Source organism: Balaenoptera physalus (genome assembly GCF_965194825.1).
Source record: "Balaenoptera physalus genome assembly, chromosome: 1".
Taxonomy (NCBI): domain Eukaryota; kingdom Metazoa; phylum Chordata; class Mammalia; order Artiodactyla; family Balaenopteridae; genus Balaenoptera; species Balaenoptera physalus.
This window is the reverse complement of record NC_138882.1, coordinates 34,298,723-34,317,204: the sequence shown is the minus strand read 5'-3', so window position 1 is coordinate 34,317,204 and position 18,482 is coordinate 34,298,723. Positions and strand designations below refer to the sequence as shown.

Below are 18,482 nucleotides of genomic sequence, written 5' to 3'. Positions count from 1 at the left end.
TACATTTGTATCTTCTTGCAATAGGAAATTCTTGTTTTTCAGTAATATAAATATTATTACACATTTGGTTTATCCCACAGTACACATACAAATGTCTCAGAATAACAACAACAATAATAATAACATAGCTTCATCAATAATATGATTATTGAAAACAGTTTAGGATTTTGGGGTCGGGGGAATGGGGCAATTCTTTTTATTCTTAGGGTATATCCCTCCAAGGATTTACAGTCAAATTACTGTGTTTTAATTTCTCTATGTGTAGTTATGCCAACCAGCTGGACATACAGACTCATTTGCTACACTTTCATTTTAGGAATTTCTTTCAAAAATATTGTTCCTTATAATTATGTCAAATATTTACATGTTCCAAAGCAAATCCACAAAACAAGGTATATTCAATATCCCTGTTCCCTCCACCTCATTCCTCCCCCTCCCTATAAGTCCTTTAAATTTTATTTTATGCTTTATCCTTTTATTGTCTTTTCAGAATATAAGCAAATACATATATATCTTTGCATTCATTCTCCCTTTCTTAAATAAATGGTAGCATATTAAGCACACTTTTTCCTGTCGTGTTTTTTTTCACTTGACAATAATCCTGTAGGTCACAACTTGGGCATCATATAAGATATATTTCAAAAAGATTCCTAGAACTGAGGCTACTGGGACAAAGAGGAAATGCATACTTATTTTGATAGATATTGCCGCATTCCCCTCTACAAAGGTGGATGTGACCATTTTCTGCAGACATGTTTTAATGTTAAAGCAAATGATTAAATGAGATATGTTATCTGTAGTGAGAAAGGCTAAATGATTGCCCCAAAGGACCAGACCTGGGACTTGAACCCTTGAAATGCCAACTAATGGTCTAGTGGTCTGACCCACTGTCCTGTACCTTCTCCCCATTTAACAGATGAAGAAAATGAGTCACATGTAGGGACGTGATCCATGCAAAATGATAAAACAAGCTAGGACCTAAAACCTATGTCTCCTAACACTAAAATTAGATCTCCTTTTAATGGGTAATTTATTTATGGTGAACTTGGTTTGATTATCTGTAGATGGGGAAGAAAAACATAATAGTTCTTCTAAGTAAAAAAATTAATGAGATAATTATGGGTAAATTCTCCCTTGGGTGTAGGAGAGATTCTTTGAGAAATGGCTTAACTCCTTCAGGTGACTAGGGATTCAGCAATTCGATTATGATGTCAGGCCACAATAATGATCTTATGAAGAGAGAGATGATCCTCCCTTCCCAAAGTCCAGCATGCTTAGGCACCTTGCAGAATCTGTCCCATTTCTTGCAGAGTGCTTTGAATTTCTGTGAACAAAGATGCTGTTATGCTATGTAAAACTGTCCAAATGGGTGTGGACAAAGATGTAATTTCCCAGTGAATGAACAAGCTGCAAAGCACAAAGCCTTTTCTTTTCCTTTCCTAAAGTGACCCTGGGGTTCTTCTTTGTGCTTGCTTTGTGACAGGTTGATTGACTTATGTGCAATTTGGGACGCTGGAGTGTTCCTTCCCGCTGCAGACTGGAAAGGAGCCCCCTCTGGTGTTACAGGAAGGAGGCTGAATGAGGCAGAGACGGTGAGTGGGGCTTGGGCCTGGGCCTGGGCCCCGTGTCTCAGGGGTAGGGTGGGAAGAAATACTCACCTCCTGCCCCTTCTCTTTGATGAGAGATGTTTCAGGCCCCAGAATTTTCTGAGGGGACATCTCCTTCCTTCTCCCCAGAGTTGGCCACAGAGCCAGACCTCAAGGCCTTCCTAGGCCAGGAGGCTGACTTTGGGGAAGCATTTGTTCCTTTTTCTCCAGCAGATGCAGTGAGCCGGCATTAGCCCTGCCATTGTCCCAACTGTTCACTTCAATTGAAAAATTGGGAAACAGCTGTGTTTGTGGCCCTCACTCCCCCTTAGCCTGGCCTCTACAACCTGGGAGCCTCCTGAGTGACAGCCCCAGCATATGGGGGGCAGTCTGAGAACCCCTCCTCTGGGAGGAGCAGTGGGCCCTGGCAGATGGACAGCTGTCCAGGGCGCCGTAAACAGCTGAAGCTGACATCACTGAAGCCACATCCTGTGTCCAGGGTCTGCATTGTTCCATTCTGGGGTAAAATTTCCTGCTGCTCCCAGCAACTCCTGTCTTAGTCTCAAGGCAGGGATGGCAGGGGAGTACATGCAAGAAATAAGGGCTACAAATTTAACCAAGGAGTAATTGGCATTGAATCACACGCTAGCAGCCTGGAGGCTTCTGGGCTGGTGGAGTCTGGCCTGGAGGCCTGAACAGAGAAAGGTTTCCCTGTTCTTGAGTGTGGGCATCTCAGCCTCATTGCTCCAACTCCCTTTTCAGATGGCTTCTGTTCTCCCAGAAAGAGTTGGAGATTTGGGCTGGGAGGATGCAGGCAGGGAGGGAGTTGAAAGGTAGGAGCAGAATACGCTGATGACATGGATTCTGGCTGCCTTGCTTTGTGACTGTAGGAAAGTTTCGAACCACTCTAGGTTTATACAGTGGGGATAATAATGGACATCTTGTTGTAAAGATTAAACATATAAAGAGCCCTGCGCTGTGCCTGGCTTATACTAGGTATTCAGTAAATGAAATTATTTGTCATATCAACAGCGGCTCAGATATACTTGTTTTATGAAGGTAGTTTCTGTGTGGGTTCTCTTAGGTCTACGACTTGCCTTAGAACAGTGTCAGGTTTCAGGGACCACCAGGGAAATCCATCTGACCACAGGACTTTTTCACCTGTTACTAAGTATTGAACTTTAACATACTGGCAGTAGCAGGGGGGACACCATTCTTTTGGTTTGTATTTGGAGGACTCTGATTGCAAAAATAGTGTACAGTTTATTATAATGGGCCTGTAAACATATGCAAAACAGCATGGGAACAGATCCCCAGGTTTGTGCCAGAATCAGGGGTTAGTCCAGCTTTGTGGTCACTGTGGCCCCTCTCTTGGCACTTTTTCATGAACCCTCCCTACTTTCTATCTCTGCGCCCCCTCCTAAGGCCCTTCCACACTCCTCCCTGGTCACACATACTCTGGGTTGCCTAACCAGATCCCTGCCTAAGGAACCTGGGAGTCCCCCCACCTTCTCTCATGATAGCAGTGTCACTACCCAGCAGCACATCTGACTGGCAGCCAAAGTCACACCCTGCTGCCTCCTGCCTGATGCAGAGCAAACCTATTCTAGCTTGCACCTCTGGACACTTCCAGTCTAATCCACAAGCCCTAAAATTGGAACCTAATATTGGTTCACTATATTTTTACAGTGCATTCATTTACATTAGTTGTGTCATTTGACTTTCACGACAATTCTGTGATGTGGGCAAGGCTGGCGTCATCATTCGCATTTGATTGATGAATACAATGAGGCTCAAGAAGTTACTTCTCCAACGTCCACAAAACGAACAGCAAAAGAACTCATATTAGAACTCAGATGTCCTGGGGCTTCCCTGGTGGCGCAGTGGTTAAGAATCCGCCTGCCAATGCAGAAGACACGGGTTCGAGCCCTGGTCCGGGAAGATCCCACGTGCCGCGGAGCAGCTAAGCCCGTGCACCACAACTACTGAGCCTGCGCTCCAGAGCCCACGAGCCACAACTACTGAGACTATGTGCTACAACTACTGAAGCCTGAGCGCCTAGAGCCCGTGCTCCGCAACAACAGAAGCCACCGCAATGAGAAGCCCATGCACCACGACGAAGAGTAGCCCCGGCTCGCCGCCACTAGAGAAAGCCCTCACACAGCAACAAAGACCCAACACAGCCAAAAATAAATAAAATAAATAAATTTTTTTAAAAAGGGAAGAACTCAGATGTCCTGAATTGTGGGCCGTTTTTCTTGCTGGGGTGCCACACTGCCTCCTCCAGTCTGAGGCACCCACACTTCAGGAAGTGTCAAAGGATCAGAGGACCTTCAGACACACAGGGAAACTTTTAACAAAAGAAGAAAAGAGCGCACACATATGGCCACCTGAGGACCACTCAGCTCTGGGGGGGCGCTGAGGCAGTTCTTTAGAGGTGGTAACAGCCATCTTTGCCAGAATCAGCACTGGAGGACTCCCCAGCCGCCAGCGCCGTGCATTTTCCATTTAATCCTCCTCACAGGAACCCTATGAAATAGGGCCCATTGTTACCCACATTTTACTGGTGACAGAAAGGTGGAGGAACCTGCTCAGAGCCCCACAGCTGAGAAAGCGGCAGCACCTGAATTCGAATCCCAGCTGTTCTCCAGCTCTGGGACCCACACGGTTGACCATTTGGGCTTGGGGTTGCAGGGTGTTTTCAGGGTGGTGTGGGGCTGCATAGATGTTTCTGAGCAAGCCTCCGGCCAGGTTCCAGGTGAGAATCTGATTTTGTCTCTCCACTTGGGAAGCCTCAGAGGAGCGAGTCCTCTGTTCCTCTGTCCTCCTTCCCTCTGGCTCTTCTCCTTTTGTTCTGGGCCACTGCCATCTGGAGCGGCCCCAGGCATCTGCTCCCCAGCACGGGTCTCCTCCCTCCCTCCTCCTCCTGCAGCCCCAGCGTGAGGCACCTTCCCACACAGACTACTCTCTCCCATCCCGTCTCTCCCCTGCCCCAGTGCTTCAGCCCCTGGGCCTCGCCAGGCACTCAGAGCAGACACCTGCCCCTCGATGCAAGGCAGAAGAACCACCCAGCTCCCCCAGGCCTTCAGTTTCTCAAATGGAGTCATTTGGTTAATGGCACTCACACTCCTCAGCCCCTCTGCCTGTTGGTGAGAAGCTGGGCCTTCTCTCTCCAGAAATATTACAACAGGCTGCTGTGGCCAGCTTGGGCTCAGGACACACCGCTGTGGGATGATTGGGGAAGGGCCGTGGAACTGCATTAGGAGCTGTTTTGCCTCCGCACTCCCTGCCCCAGGACCAGTTCCGGGCCCCTGAGGCAGCATCCATGCTTAGCCACCTTCTCCTGGGCGCTGAGATCTGCAGAGCTAGGTGTGGAGCCACAGCTGGCAGCAGTGAGAGCTATTCCCCTCAGTAGCGTGTGCTATCTACCTTGTTTCTGCTGAGGTGATGCAATCGCTTCTACACCCCTCTCGGCCTACCTTGCTGCCCTACTAAACCCACCTTTTTACTGGAGGCTGGGCTGTTGGGTTTGAGACAGCATGTCACCCTGTGAGTTTCCGTTTCTAATGGGAGGATTGTAGACTAGCAAAGGGAGGCCCTTCTACAAGCAGGTGTATTCGCTCACTCAGGGCATTAACACCAAGCTTTTCCCTACACCGCTGGAGCCAATGGTGTCTTCGGCGTGAGCAGAATAGCCAGCACTTTGCCCCAGACTTCTAGACAAATGGTGCATCTTATAATGCAGGAAACAACCTTCCCCTGTCTGTTCCATCTCCCCTCCACGCGCCTGTATTTTCACATCTCCTCCAGCCTGTAGAAGCCTGCCAGGATGGCAGTTGGATCCAGACCGTTGTCTGTGTTGGATGTGAATGCAGAGGGCTGGAGAGAGAGGAAGAACAGATGCTGCTCTCTCCTGCTGTCTTAGTCCTTTCCTCCCTGTGCCTCCTTATCATGTCAGACAGGAATCTTAAAAATGCAACCGGGGTTGTGCAATCCTTGGAATATCAGCAGCGAGACCAATATTGACAGCAGGATGGAAGCCTCAGAAGAACTGACCTGGCTCCGTTGAGGTTGACTCCAGTCTGGTGCAGTTGATGTCATAGGTCATGGACCACTGGTGGAAGAAGCTGGCATGAACAAGGGCAGGATTGGAGCCGTGCAGGGTGGTCTCCAGGAGTTTGAAGCACTTTGGTTAAGGAGGCCAGGGTAAAGGCAGGAGAGAGGGCAGCACGGGGCTGCTTTGGCTGGTCTGGAATCTTGCAGGAACCTCCCTTCTCTCTGGTCCACAGTAGACAACACTTGTGCAGATAACCGTATGTTGGCTCTAAGAGTGAATAATAACTCCTTGGCCACAAAGCTAACGTATGGTTATTAGCACAGGCATTGTGTATTTTGTACATCTACAAAATAGATCTGTAGGTTGGGAAGTCCAGCTTGTCCAAAGTCATGTAGCAAAACATTGCACCAGCTGTAACTTGTGGGGAAGGGAAAATGACCAATAGTTTTTGAATGCCTAGTTTGGGCCAGGCCTTGTGTTAGATGCTATACATAAACATTAGCCCATTAATTCATTTAAAATGAATTAAATCAACTCAGTTAATAATCATCACAATAATCTTATAATAAGTAAGTGTATTATCCCATTCAAAGACAAGAAAACTGAGGCTCTAAGAGAGAGAGTAAACAAATTGCTGAAGACCACGCAGCAGGTAAATGGCTGAGGTGGGATTGAAACTCAGGTGTGTGGCTTTCAAGTCCATGCCCCTTCCATGTGCCAGAGGGATTATACTACGTCACTTACTCTTGAAGCTGCATCTCAGAATCCATGTCTGGGGTGTTTCCCCTGGTCTGCATCTTCCTAGCTAGCCCCGTTCTGCTTTGAGCTGGCGCTCGCTTCTATGAAGAACACAGGAAAAAGGTAGAAGCCACTGCCCTCACCCTCAAGAAGCTCACAGTCCGGTTAAGGGGCTGGAGGTCATCTCTCTTGCCCTCATCCCAAGCTTCTTCAATAGTCTTGCCTCCCCGCCCCTTTTTTTTTCCTGCTTGAGCTCATCCTATGGTTTTCAAATGGCTTTAGAACCCTGGTCTGTTGAAACTAGGCTTGGAATCCCACAAATCAAGGGTGGAGTAAGCAGCTTAACATGAGTGACATTTGAGCAGATGGGTCCAGATGGTAGCTCTTCAGATGGACAGAGGCCCGGGCTCCAAATGGACACCCCACTCAGGGAGCCTGAGAATGCATTGGTCAGTGACTAGAATGAGGAGCTGGGGTTTGAAAGAAAGGTGGCTGGGGGTTTGTACAGCTATCACCCTTTAGGAAAGCTGCCAAGACAGAGATTGAGGTTTCGGGCTGTTCTTTCTGCAGCATTCCCTTTGTACAGCATTTTGCAATTAACTGTGGAGACAGGGACTAGACAAACAGTGACTTGTTCTGGGTGGCATCCAGGAACTTAGCCCTAGGTCTTTTTTTAAAAATCAATATTCAATATATTAAAGTTAGGAATCCCCAAACCTAATTTTTCTTAAACTTTTCATTTCAACTGACAAATTTTACAATTCTCTTCATAAATCTCATAAATTTTAACAATCACTTGTTTGATTCCATTAATAAACTTAGTTAAGTTCCTTTGAACATTTGAAACTGCATTTATAAATTTAATCATTCATTTCCCTTTTTGAAGTATCACAATTTTCTAACAAAGTCTTCCAAGTTCTTATGTAATTAATTCTTTTTTCTCATTGATATTTTAAATAACAGCTTTATTGAGATAAAATTCACCTACCATACAATTCACCTATATAAAGTATACAACTCGTTAATCAACTATACTTCAATAAAAAATAAATTTGAAAAAAAATTAAGTATACAATGCACTGATTTTTAATATATTCACCAAGTTGGGCACCAATCACCATAATTAATTTTAGAACATTTTAATTACCTTCCACTTCCACCAAAAAAACCCATACCCATTATCAGTCACTCCTCTTCCCACCCCTGACCCTGGTCTTCCTCTAGCCTTAGGCAATCACTAGTCTATTTCCCACTTCTGTAGATTTGCCTAGTCCAGACATTTCGTATAAACGGAATGGTACAATATGTGGTCTTTTGTGTCTGGCTTCTTTTACTTAGCATGATGTTTTCAAGGTTCATCCATGTTGTAGCATGTGTCCATATGTCATTCCTTTTTTATGGCTGAATAATATTCCTTTATATATAGATATACCACATTTTACTTATCCATCATCAGTTGATGGACATTTAGGTAGTTTCAACTTTTTGGCTATGATCAGTTATGCTACTGTGAACATTCATGTTTAAGTTCTGATGTGGACATACATTTTTAGTTCTCTTTGGTATATACCCAGGAGTGGATTGCTGGGTCATGTGGTAATTCTGTGTTTCATGTTTTGAGGAACCCTAGGTCTTCTCATACTAAATTTAAGCTTCCCTTTCAGGCCTTCTACCTTCAGTCTCTACCTTCTCTCCCACTCAGGTCCCTCCTTCTTACCCCTCCCAAATATTGGGCTGTACCCTTGGACACATAGGATTATGTCCATAGGATTATGATTACTTCCCCCTCCAGCCTTCCTCAGAGCCATTTCCCTTTACTAACAGGCCCAGGGGAGCCGGCTCTGCTATCCTGGGTGTCTTCTCCCCGACTTGGAGGGGGATGGAGAGCTTCACAGCCCTCTCTCTTCTCCCTCCAGCTGTGAAGAAGATGTGTGTCTAATTGCTGTGAAACTTTCTCCCTGAGGGTAGAAAACAGGGAGATGAGTGTGAAGTTGGTTCTTAAGTTGTAGAGAAGTGGGGGCTCTTCTTCTCATTCTTGGAGGTGGCAGAATTTCTCCCCCCACCAAGGGAAGATTGTTTCCTGTGTCTTTAGCTGATGTCTCCAAGGTGGAAGCTGTCTGCATACCCTACATGTTAACTTTTGTTCCCTTTGCAATTTGCTTTACCGGCTAATCTCTATAAGAAAACTGGTCAGAGCTCAGTTAACCCCGAGCAGGGGCAGTGAGTAGAGCCGGCATAAGGGAAATTCACAGATATCCACAAACCTTTTTGAAGGCAGCCCCTACACAGCGTGTCACATCAGCTAACAGGCAGCTATACTGACTACATTTGAGAGTCTTTTCCATTCCATGTATGTTTCCCAGTCCTGCCTCTTGGAGGATGAACGAATAAGCAATAATAATGAGGAGAAAATGCACAGCCCCAAAGAACCTCAGAAAGCTGGCTTGGCTGGATTATAGCACCAGCGATATCCCTCCCAGCGTGCCCAGCAACTGCCGGCCTGTGCGGTCGGCTGTCCAGGGCTGGGCTGTGGACCCAGCTGCCTGTATACTTTGGGCTGTCTTGCTATGCCAGGCTAAGATGTGTCAGGCTCCAGTTGGCCTGGGGTCAAAGAAACAGGATAAGGCAGCAACCCCACTTCTTCCATATATCGTGTTGTATGTACAAGGGTGTTCATTGTAGCATTGTGGTGATGGAGAAAAAATAAAGAAAAATAATCTAAAGGTCCACTATAAGCAGATGGTTAAAAGATTTGTTGTAGATCCACACAAATCAGTTATGAAAAAGTATGCAGCAGGTCTCTTATGTCCAAGCTCTGTTGACTTGGTGTCTCAACCAGCTCTGCCCCCGCAGTGAGGTGCCTGTACCTTTCCCCCTAGAAGGGGGGCACTTTCCTGGTGGGCGCAGCCTTTGTGTGGAGCCTGGCTGCCTGGTGGCTTTTGCACACCAAGGTGCCCTGCAAGTGCTTTGTGCCCCAGAGAGCCTGGAGTGAACTCGAGAAATTCACTAGATATTTATGGTGGGCACCTCGAGGAAAAGGTCCCTTCCCCCTTTCTTCTTTCCCGACCCCTCCTTCCCTCACCCCCAACTTAATAAATAGCCAAGTGGTTCAGGTTTCAACCTATAGATTAGGTCTGGGTGTTGAGCAGGAAACAGCTGTTTTCAGCCAAATCCTTAATCCTAAACCCAGGTGTCCCCCTCCACCCCCTCCCGGCGGGAATCAGGGCCACCTGATACTGTTGCTCCCCCACCCTGCACTCCTGCTGAGACCCTGTTGGCCTCTGTGAACTTAGCCCAGGCAGGGAGAGGAGGGGCCAGACCTGCTGGTGCCCCTGCCACCAAGCAGAACCCTATCAATGGTTAAACACACAGCCCCTCACTCCTCCCAGATCTCTCCCCCTGACCACGCAAGGGAGCCAAGCATGAAACACAGCCACCGAGCAGATGGAGACCACCCCCCTCCAACCCTGAGAAGGGAGGAGGGGGGAGGGGGCTTGAAGCCCATAACAAGGTGTCTTTAGCTGTTGGAAAATCCTAGAAGACAACTGGTTCAACCCCACACAGGGAGGAAGCAGGGTCTCCCCTCCTGGGCAGGGGGAGAGGCAAATCTAGAAGCAGGCTGGTGAGTGCTTTCTTAGGCTGTCAAGTCCTTGGGCCCGGGAGGGTTCCATGTAGTTACAGCCCCATAAAGGGGAGGTGGGAGGATTGCGCGGGCAGAGAGACTTTGTAAAGATGCTGAGACTGCGGTCATTTCGTGGGCGGTGAAGGGGAGATGTGAGATATCAAGCTTCCGTGGGGCTTTCTCAAGAGGAAGGCAGGGAGCTCCCGCTGCGGCTTCCCCGTCTTGTCTCGTCCTCTTCCAGAGACCCCTCTATCCTCCTTCTCCCTGCTTGGTGCTCTGTCTCTTTGGGACAGGCTGATGATTAATAGGGGGCATTTCCAGTATCCTAGGAAACCCCTCTGGCCTTCAGATGCCTGTGAGTGGAGGGAGTGAGTGGGCTCGGGTCACCATCTGTTGCATGGTTCCTTCCTTGGCATGAGAGATGGAAGGGAGGAGGAGAACTGAGGTAGGAGGGGAAGCAGGGAGGAGGGTCCTCCACAGTGCCCAGGGCAACCCTCTGCTGAAGGTGACCTCAGAACCAGGGCAGCTAAGCGGAAGCCCTCGGGATGAGGACGCGGGGAGGCTGGGAACGGAGGTGATGGCCGTTCTGGGGTTAGTGCCTGGAGCGGCTGAATCCCAAGATTCTGAGAGTCTGTCTGTGGGATGGAGAAAGCAGGGTGGCCTGACTGCGATCAGACAGAAGCCCTGAGAGGGAGTGGGGGAGGATTTCAGGAAAAAAGGAGATGAGTGTGTCTGCTGAGCAGGGACAGGATCGACCTACTTCATGGGATGCTTAATAGATATTATTATTAGGTTATTGCTGTTATTTTTATTACTCAGTCTTATACTGTAACAACAGTTTTTATCATTTGTGATTTAATCAAGGGTTTATAATATACTAATTCATTGATGGGATGCATATCTCTCAGTAATAGGAAGTATCTGATAAGATGGCTGTTCACTCGCCCCACGAATATTTATTGTACTGTCTCACTACAAAGGGAGACAAAACACGGACTCTGACCTCAAGAAGTTCAGAGTCTGATGCAGGAGATGGATGTTGGAGCAACTATTCCCACAGGCAGGAGGAAATGACCCCTGGAACAGAGTGTGCTGGGGAGCACAGGGGAAATTGCAGCCCACTTTCAGTGGGAAAGTAGGGTCAGCATCGCGGAGAGGTTGCCACTGAGGGCCTTGTAGAGAGGTAAGGGGATAGCACTTCCAGCCTATGCATAGTGTGGCCAAAGGTCCAGAAAGCTCCTGGCCGGTCTGGGGAGTGGTGCGAGGTCTGGGCTGGACCTGCGGGAGAGGAGGCTGAGCGGGGCGGGAGTCCGGTCACAGGGGCTTGCATGGTGCACAGAGAGTGTAGATTTTGTCTCTTAGGCCAGTTCCTCGACTGTTTTTTCTGCCAAAACAAACGTGATAGAGGACACACACTGGCTCTTTCTCTGTTCTTCGAGAAAGAAAACAGAAAGTGAGGGAAAATGTGATTATTATAGCAGTAACCTGAGCCACTCAGATTTATATTTATGTATAAATCATTTACAACTGTTCTTGGTTTGTACTGGGAACAGATTACTTGAGAAATTCCTTATATCCTAGTCCTGAGTTCCAGCTAAGAAGGCCTGCCTGCCTGTCTACAAGGAACCCCCCGGCCCAGTCTGGAATACTTCCGAGCTCTTTTCAGACCTCACACACACGGCCCTTCCTCACTTATTTTGATGTGCCTCTGTCTCCTCTTTTGTTTCAGCTCCTCTCTCTGATTTCTGAACAGATTGCTTCTGGGCACCTATAGTAATAAACCCTGCTGCGTGTTTGTTTGTTTTTTTTAATCTAACGCAGAATGGCTGAGTTTTGCGTTGGCTCTGTTGGGCTTTTATTATCTCTCTGTTCCCCCACAATATCCTGTGGCAGTGATGTGTGAGTGTATTCCCTAGTTGGTTCTTGTAGTACTATTCTAGTCATTCCATTAGTTTACTCTAGGAGCTAGCTGCTGGCACGTGGCCTCGTAGCACTAATCTGTTGGTGTGCGTATCCCCAGGCAGTAATTCGGGAGCACAGCCTCAGACTACCTGCAGAGCTGTTTTGTTCACGACCCTGGGCATTTCTAACTGAACTTGGTTCCAAGCTCATGATCTCCCTGAGCCCCAACCACTTCCAGACTTTTCCCCTTTCTTTATTCTTGATGCCAGTTATGTGTCATCCTAATCCAGTTTCCCAACCTAGAAACTTTGATGCCATCCTCCTTCTCGCCATCCACTACCAGTCGGTCATCAGATTCTAACCCTGTTGAATCAAACCCGGAGACCATCCTCAAATCTCAGGGAGGCCTTGGAGGCCATCAAGCCATTCATCTGTCACACACACAGTCTCTTTCACACCTGCCCAGGGGCACCTGTGGAATCTGGAATCTAGGAGAAGGCAGGTGGAGTGACGGGGAGAGGAGAAGTGGTCGAGAAACCTCACCCCTGGGCTTCGCTTCCAGAGCAGGAGGATGATTTAGGGCAGAGAGTGGCCTGTGGCTAAGCCCCAGACCAGCCAGCAGATGGACAGAACGATGGGCAGATCACAGGCCCTCTCTAGGACGTAGGCTTACCTGATAAAGGTCTGTGTGTAGTGGAGTCACTTGAACAGTGAAACAGCTTCCATCTGTACTGTGCTTCACATTCCTATGCATTATTCATGTGATTCTCACAATGAGCATTTGCAGCAGGCAAAGCGGGAATATTTATTTCCATTTTTGAGATTTTAAAAAAGGCTTAGAAAACAAGTAATTAACAAAAGAGAAGTGGCAGGACTGAGAGCTTTACTTGGATCTTCCTTGCCATAAATATTTCCTGCCAGGGACCCTGCCAGACACTAGGGACACAAAAATGATCAGGGCATTGTCTGAGCCTCACGAATTCCACAAAGAGGGGAGACAGCGTAAGCCAGTGGTGAGCAACCTACCGCCCTCAGGCCAGTCCCAGCCCACTGCCTGTTTTGTAAATAAAGTTTTATTGGAACATAGCCATGCCCATCCGCTGACTTATTGTCTATGGCAGCCCTCACACTGTAATAGTAAAGTTCAGTACTTGTGACAGAGACCGTCTGTCTTACAAAGCCTAAAATATTTACTGTCTAGACATTTACAGAAAAGGTCTCCAACCCTTACTTTAATCACATAGATTTGCCAGTGTGCTGAGGGCCTCAGAGAGGCAGGTTTAAGCTACAGTAGAGATGAGATGGACTCTCAGCTCTGCTTGGGGGTGGGGGGCACAGGCGAAGCACAAGGAATTCTTCACTGAGCAGTGAGGTCTTGAAGACTGAGTAGGAATTAATCACATGACAAGGAGGGAAGGCCTGTCCAGGCACAGGGGATGGCACGGGTCAAGTATGGAGGTTGTAAACGGTGTGGTATGCTTAGAAACTGGCACAGCATTCAGTAAGGAAGCATTTAGGGTTTGGGTGGGCTTGGAGAGGCCTCCAGGAACCTGATTTCAAAGAGCCTGATATGCTACGCTTGGCGGTTTGGATTTGATCTTATAGATTGATGGGGAGAAATGGAAAGGTTTGCAGCAGAGCACTGACATGATCAGGTGGGGTTTTAGAAAAGTCACTGTAACAGCAACACGGAGAATGGATTGGAAGCAGACCAATTGGGAGGTTATTGCAGTGGTTCATGAGACATGATATTTATCAGAGGTAAGCAGGTGGGAACATGCAGAAGGGAGGGGGAATGAGAGACACCAGGAAGGAGACAGTCCAAGGGCCTTGGTGCCTGGATGTGAGATGTGAGAAGAGGTGGGATTTAAGGGTGATTCCAGGTGTCTAGCTTGGTGACTTAGGTGGGTACCACCAACAAAGACAGGGAATAGAGATGGAGGGTCAGGACCCTGATGGAGACACTGAGGACATCAGGCAGAAGAGGATCCAGCAGTGTGATCAGTGCCGCCGTGGAGGTTAGAAGGGACAGAGAGAAAACGAGGCCCGGGGGTGGTTTTTCAGAGGCCAAGGAGGAAAGGATGTTAGGACGGATGGCTGGGGTGGTTAACAAGTGTTAGTGCCTCCAGGAGGTCTGGCAAGATGAGACTGAGAACACTGGTTTTGGCCATCAGGAGGCCAATGGGAGGTCCAGACAGGAGAGTTCCAGGATGTCGTTGGATGAGGAGTGAATGGGAATGAAATAAGTAAAGGCAGAAGCCATTGACCACTGTTGAAAAAAAAACTTTCATGAGAAGAAATGGAAGAAAAGACTTCAGGTACATATAGGGAGGCTGTGAGATACAGAGAATGATGTTATGGTTTCGTTATGAGAGAAACTCATGAAGATATTTCTCTGCTAAGGCAGGGAGCAAGTTGAGAAGAGTTTGGAAATTCAGGAGAGAGCAGATAGTTTTTGGGGTTTTTTTTTCCAATTTATTTATTTATTTTAAGATGGGAAAAAAAGCACTGATTATGACACCCTCCTGTGTCCCTCTTCACACACCCCATTAGCACGGGAGGGTTTGGTGTTGGGGTGGGGGGTGCTTTATCTCCTTCGTTTCCAGCACAGTACACACTTTGGCTACATTTTAAGGGCCTCAGGAGATAGAAATGCCCTGAGTTTTCTTTCTTTTTTTTTTTAATATCTTTATTGGAATATAATTGCTTTACAATGTTGTGTTAGTTTCTGCTGTGTAACAAAGTGAATCAGCTATACGTATACATGTATCCCCATATCCCCTCCCTCTTGAGCCTCCCTCCCATCCTCCCTATCCCACCCCTCTAGGTCGTCACAAAGCATAGAGCTGATCTCCCTGTGCAATGCAGCAGCTTCCCACTAGCTAACCAATTGAGAGCAGAGGGTTGGGGCCAGGTCCAGACAGAGGCAGGCAGGTAGGTGGAGGGAGGAATGCTTTTTTAATACAGAAAGTGGAGGTCACGGGAAGCGTATGTGTTCAACCAACATACTAGGGACATTTCTGATTCTGATAGCACTGTCATTTCCAAGTGATAGAAAACTCAACTCCAGATGGCTTAAAAATTCAAGAGAATTTTTAATATAAACACACAAGTAATTTAAAATCCCCAAGTAGGGCTTGCTTCAGGAAATGCTCAATCAGTGACTCAGTGACACGGAGGATCAGGTCTTCCTGTGTCTTCTCTCTGCCTTCTGCAGTGTTGGAGTATCCTCACATTATGCTTGGAGACCACCCTACTCCCACTCACTGGGGCTCCATCCTCTCCCCTTAGGGGGGTTCCTCACTGGATCTCTTTCAGAAGAGAGGGGGAAACTTGTCTTTCCCAGAGCTTTTAGCAGAAGTCTACGTGAAGCACACTGCCTCTGGCTGGATGAAGTATCCTTTCCTAAACCAACCATAGTGGTGAGGGGTAGGGAATGCTAATTTTCTTATACTAATCACAAGCCAACCCTGGAATTGGGGTAGGATCATTCTGAGAAAGAGGCAGAGATAAATTTGCTGAAGAAAAATGTGGGTACTATTATGGACAGAATCGTGTCCCCCCGCAAAATTCATATGTTGAAGGTCTACCCACAATGTGACTCTATTTGGAGACTGAGCCTTTAAAGAAGTAATTAAGGTTAAATGATGTCATTACGGTGGGCCCTAATCCAATAGGGTTGGTGTCCTTATAAGAAGAGGAAGAAACACCAGAGGTGCCTTTGCACAGAGGAAAGGCCATGTGAGGACACAGCAAGAAGGCGGCTGTCTTCAAGCCAAGGAGAGAGACCTTGGGACAAACCAACCCTGCCAGCACCTTGATCTTGGACTGCCAGCTTCCAAAACTGTGAGACAGTGAATTTCCAGTCTGTGGTATTTTGTAATGGCAGTGCTAGCTGATGAACACAGGGACAGGAGGAGGAGAGCAAGGATGCTGGATAAACATCCAGTAAATGCCCACTAGGTTCTCTGTGTGCTCGACAGCCTCAAGGAATTCACTGGGGAGACAACAATCTACACCAAAGACCTAGCACTCATTACAGCGAGTATACCCCAGAATTCTCTGGGAGCAAGGAGGATGAGGACTGCATCCAGCCTTGGTGGCATAGGGTGTTCCGGGGAAACCAAGGAAGGCTTCCCAGAGGTGGTGTCACCTGCCCTGAGCCTGAAAGATAACAGAAAGTTGGGTGAAAGAGCAGAAAAGGCAGACTAGGAAAAGAGAGTAACTTACGTAAAGTTAGTGTGAAAATAAATGCCACCCAAATGAGAACAAGCAGAGGCTATTTATTTAGAGTGAGCTATAGCAAGGGAGTCAGCCACCATCACTTGCTTTGGCAGAGACTTAAAGGCAGAGAGGGGAGAGGACAGGTTTTTAGTGAAAGAAAGGGAGGGCTTCCTGTATGCTCGGACTGACATGGGCACCTGGAGGCGGGCTAAGTAGAAGCAGGCATCCTATGTGATTGGTCTGAGAAGCATATTTGTCTTTCCCTGGTTGGTCTTGAGTTGGAAATACTGGTAAAAAATATCTGAAAGCCTGTAGTCACTGCCCGAGTCCTGACCACTCTGGGCTGTCTGCTGCAGAGGCTGTGGGCCAGGCTCCTGCTGTCGTAGATGGTGTGGCCGTCGTCTGTGCGGTTCTCTCTCGGTGGGTGAGCGAGCAAGGACTATTCATGGAACTAGGAATAATTCAGTATAACTGGTGGTGAGAGGAGGAGCGGGGGATGAGACTGGGCAGGTATGCAAGGGCCTGATCAGGGAGGGCTTTCGAAGCACGTTTTATTTTAAGAGAGACATAAAGGACAGAAGCAGCTGGGGTGGGGATGGACACAGGTTGACCAGAGGTGTCAGGGATTGTGAGGCTGTCCCGAGAAGGCACCCCAGGCCTCAGTGAGGAAATGCTAGCCACGGGAAGCCAGACGGTTTCCATTGCAGTGCTGCGGCCCCAGCCTGGTGTGCTGTTCCTCACGCCTGCACCTGGCTGTTGCACTCACATGTTTTTGCCACTGGGCGCAGGGTTTCTGCATTTGGGAAGTTAGGCTGTTGCACAGGGGTTTTCAGTTCTTTGTTTTACTAACAGAATCCTTTCTTGAAACAAAACCTTATGCAAAAGCCCAATGTAAAACAAGGACTGTGAAGCAGCTAGCCACCCACCCTCCCCCTCAGAGAGGGCCTGAGGCACTTCCAAAGAAGCCACGCAGCTTCTCTGGACCCATCGTAAACACCCAGCACTAAAAGATTCTTGCAGAATTTTTCAGCTCTGCCCTCACCACCAGGGAATACTTTGTGTGATGAAGTTTCTGGGTTTGGAAGCTGAGGGGCTGACCTTGCCCCAGAGGACGCAGCGCCTCCTACAAGGTCTCCCTGCTTCCAGTGTTGTCCATCTACATTCCACCCTCCACACAGCAGAGTGGTCTTTACAAACAAATCTTATCGGGTCAGTTCACCACTTAGAACCCTACAATAGTTTCCTGACATGCTTAGAATATATTTTAATTCCTTACTTTGGCCTTCAGCCCTCTGGGAGTATACTCTTGTCTCCCTCTCTGACTATGACTTGTTCTGTTCTTCCCCACGTACCCTCCAAGCTCCAGTCACACCGGCTTCTTTCAGTTTCTTGCATGTCCCCATCTGCTTCCTGCCACAGGGCCTTTGCACAGGCAGTTCTCTCTGCCTGGAATGTTTTTCTGACCCATCTTTACAAGGTTGGCTCCTTATTGCCATTTAGATCTTGGTCAAATGTCACCTTTTCACAGAGGCCTTCCTTGACCATTCACTTTCTTTTATCACATCACCATCACTGTGGTTTCTTTTTTCTTTTTTTTAATAGACTTTATTTTTTAGAGCACTTTTAGACTCACAGCAAAATTGAGCAGAAGGTACAGAGATTTCCCATATGCTTCCTGCCCCCACACATGCACAGCCACCCCTGTGTCATCACCATTTCCACCAGAGTGGTACATTTGTTACAACTGATGAACCTACATTGACACATCCTTATCACCCAAAGTCCATAGTTTGCAATAAGGTTTACTCCTGGTATTGTACATTCTATGAGTTTTGACAAATTATAATGATACCATTAGAGTATCATACAGAGTAGTTTCATTGCCCTAAAAATCCTCTGTGCTCCACCTATTCATCCCTCCTTCCCTCCAACCCCTGATCTTTTTATTGTGTCCGTAGTTTTGCCTTTTCCAGAATGTTCCATAGTTAGAATCATACAGTAGGTAGCTTTTTCAGATTGGCTTCTTTCACTTACTAGTAGGCATTTAAGTTTCTTCCATGTCTTTTCAAGGCTTGATAGCTCATTTCTTTTTAGTGCTAAAAAAATATTCCATTGTCTGGATGGACCAGTTTATTTATCCATTCACCTACTGAAGGACAACTTGGGTGCTTCCAATTTTGGCAATTATGGAAAAGGCTACTGTAAACGTTGTGTGCAGGTCAGATTGTATTTTCTTCTTTGCACTTATTGCTGCCTGATTTTGTTGTTGTTGTTGCTGTTCAACGTTTATTTCCTGTCTTCCCCACTGAGAGATAGGCTCTGCAAGAGTAGAGAAACCTCAGCTCTTGTCCCT

General features: G+C 47.3%; 1 protein-coding gene across 12 annotated transcripts in view; it reads left to right on the top strand.

The window, feature by feature from the left end:
- The first annotated feature begins 1,013 nt into the window (after positions 1–1,013).
- Positions 1,014–18,482, top strand: part of NFASC (neurofascin) — a 97,614-nt gene continuing 80,145 nt past the window's right edge. For 11 of the 12 annotated variants that reach the window (XM_082461884.1, XM_082461881.1, XM_082461885.1 and 8 more), the window contains exon 1: positions 1,014–1,592. The gene's annotated coding sequence lies outside the window, so the exon portion shown is untranslated. The remainder of the gene's footprint in view (positions 1,593–18,482) is intronic. The other variant, XM_082461892.1, reaches the window with a different exon arrangement.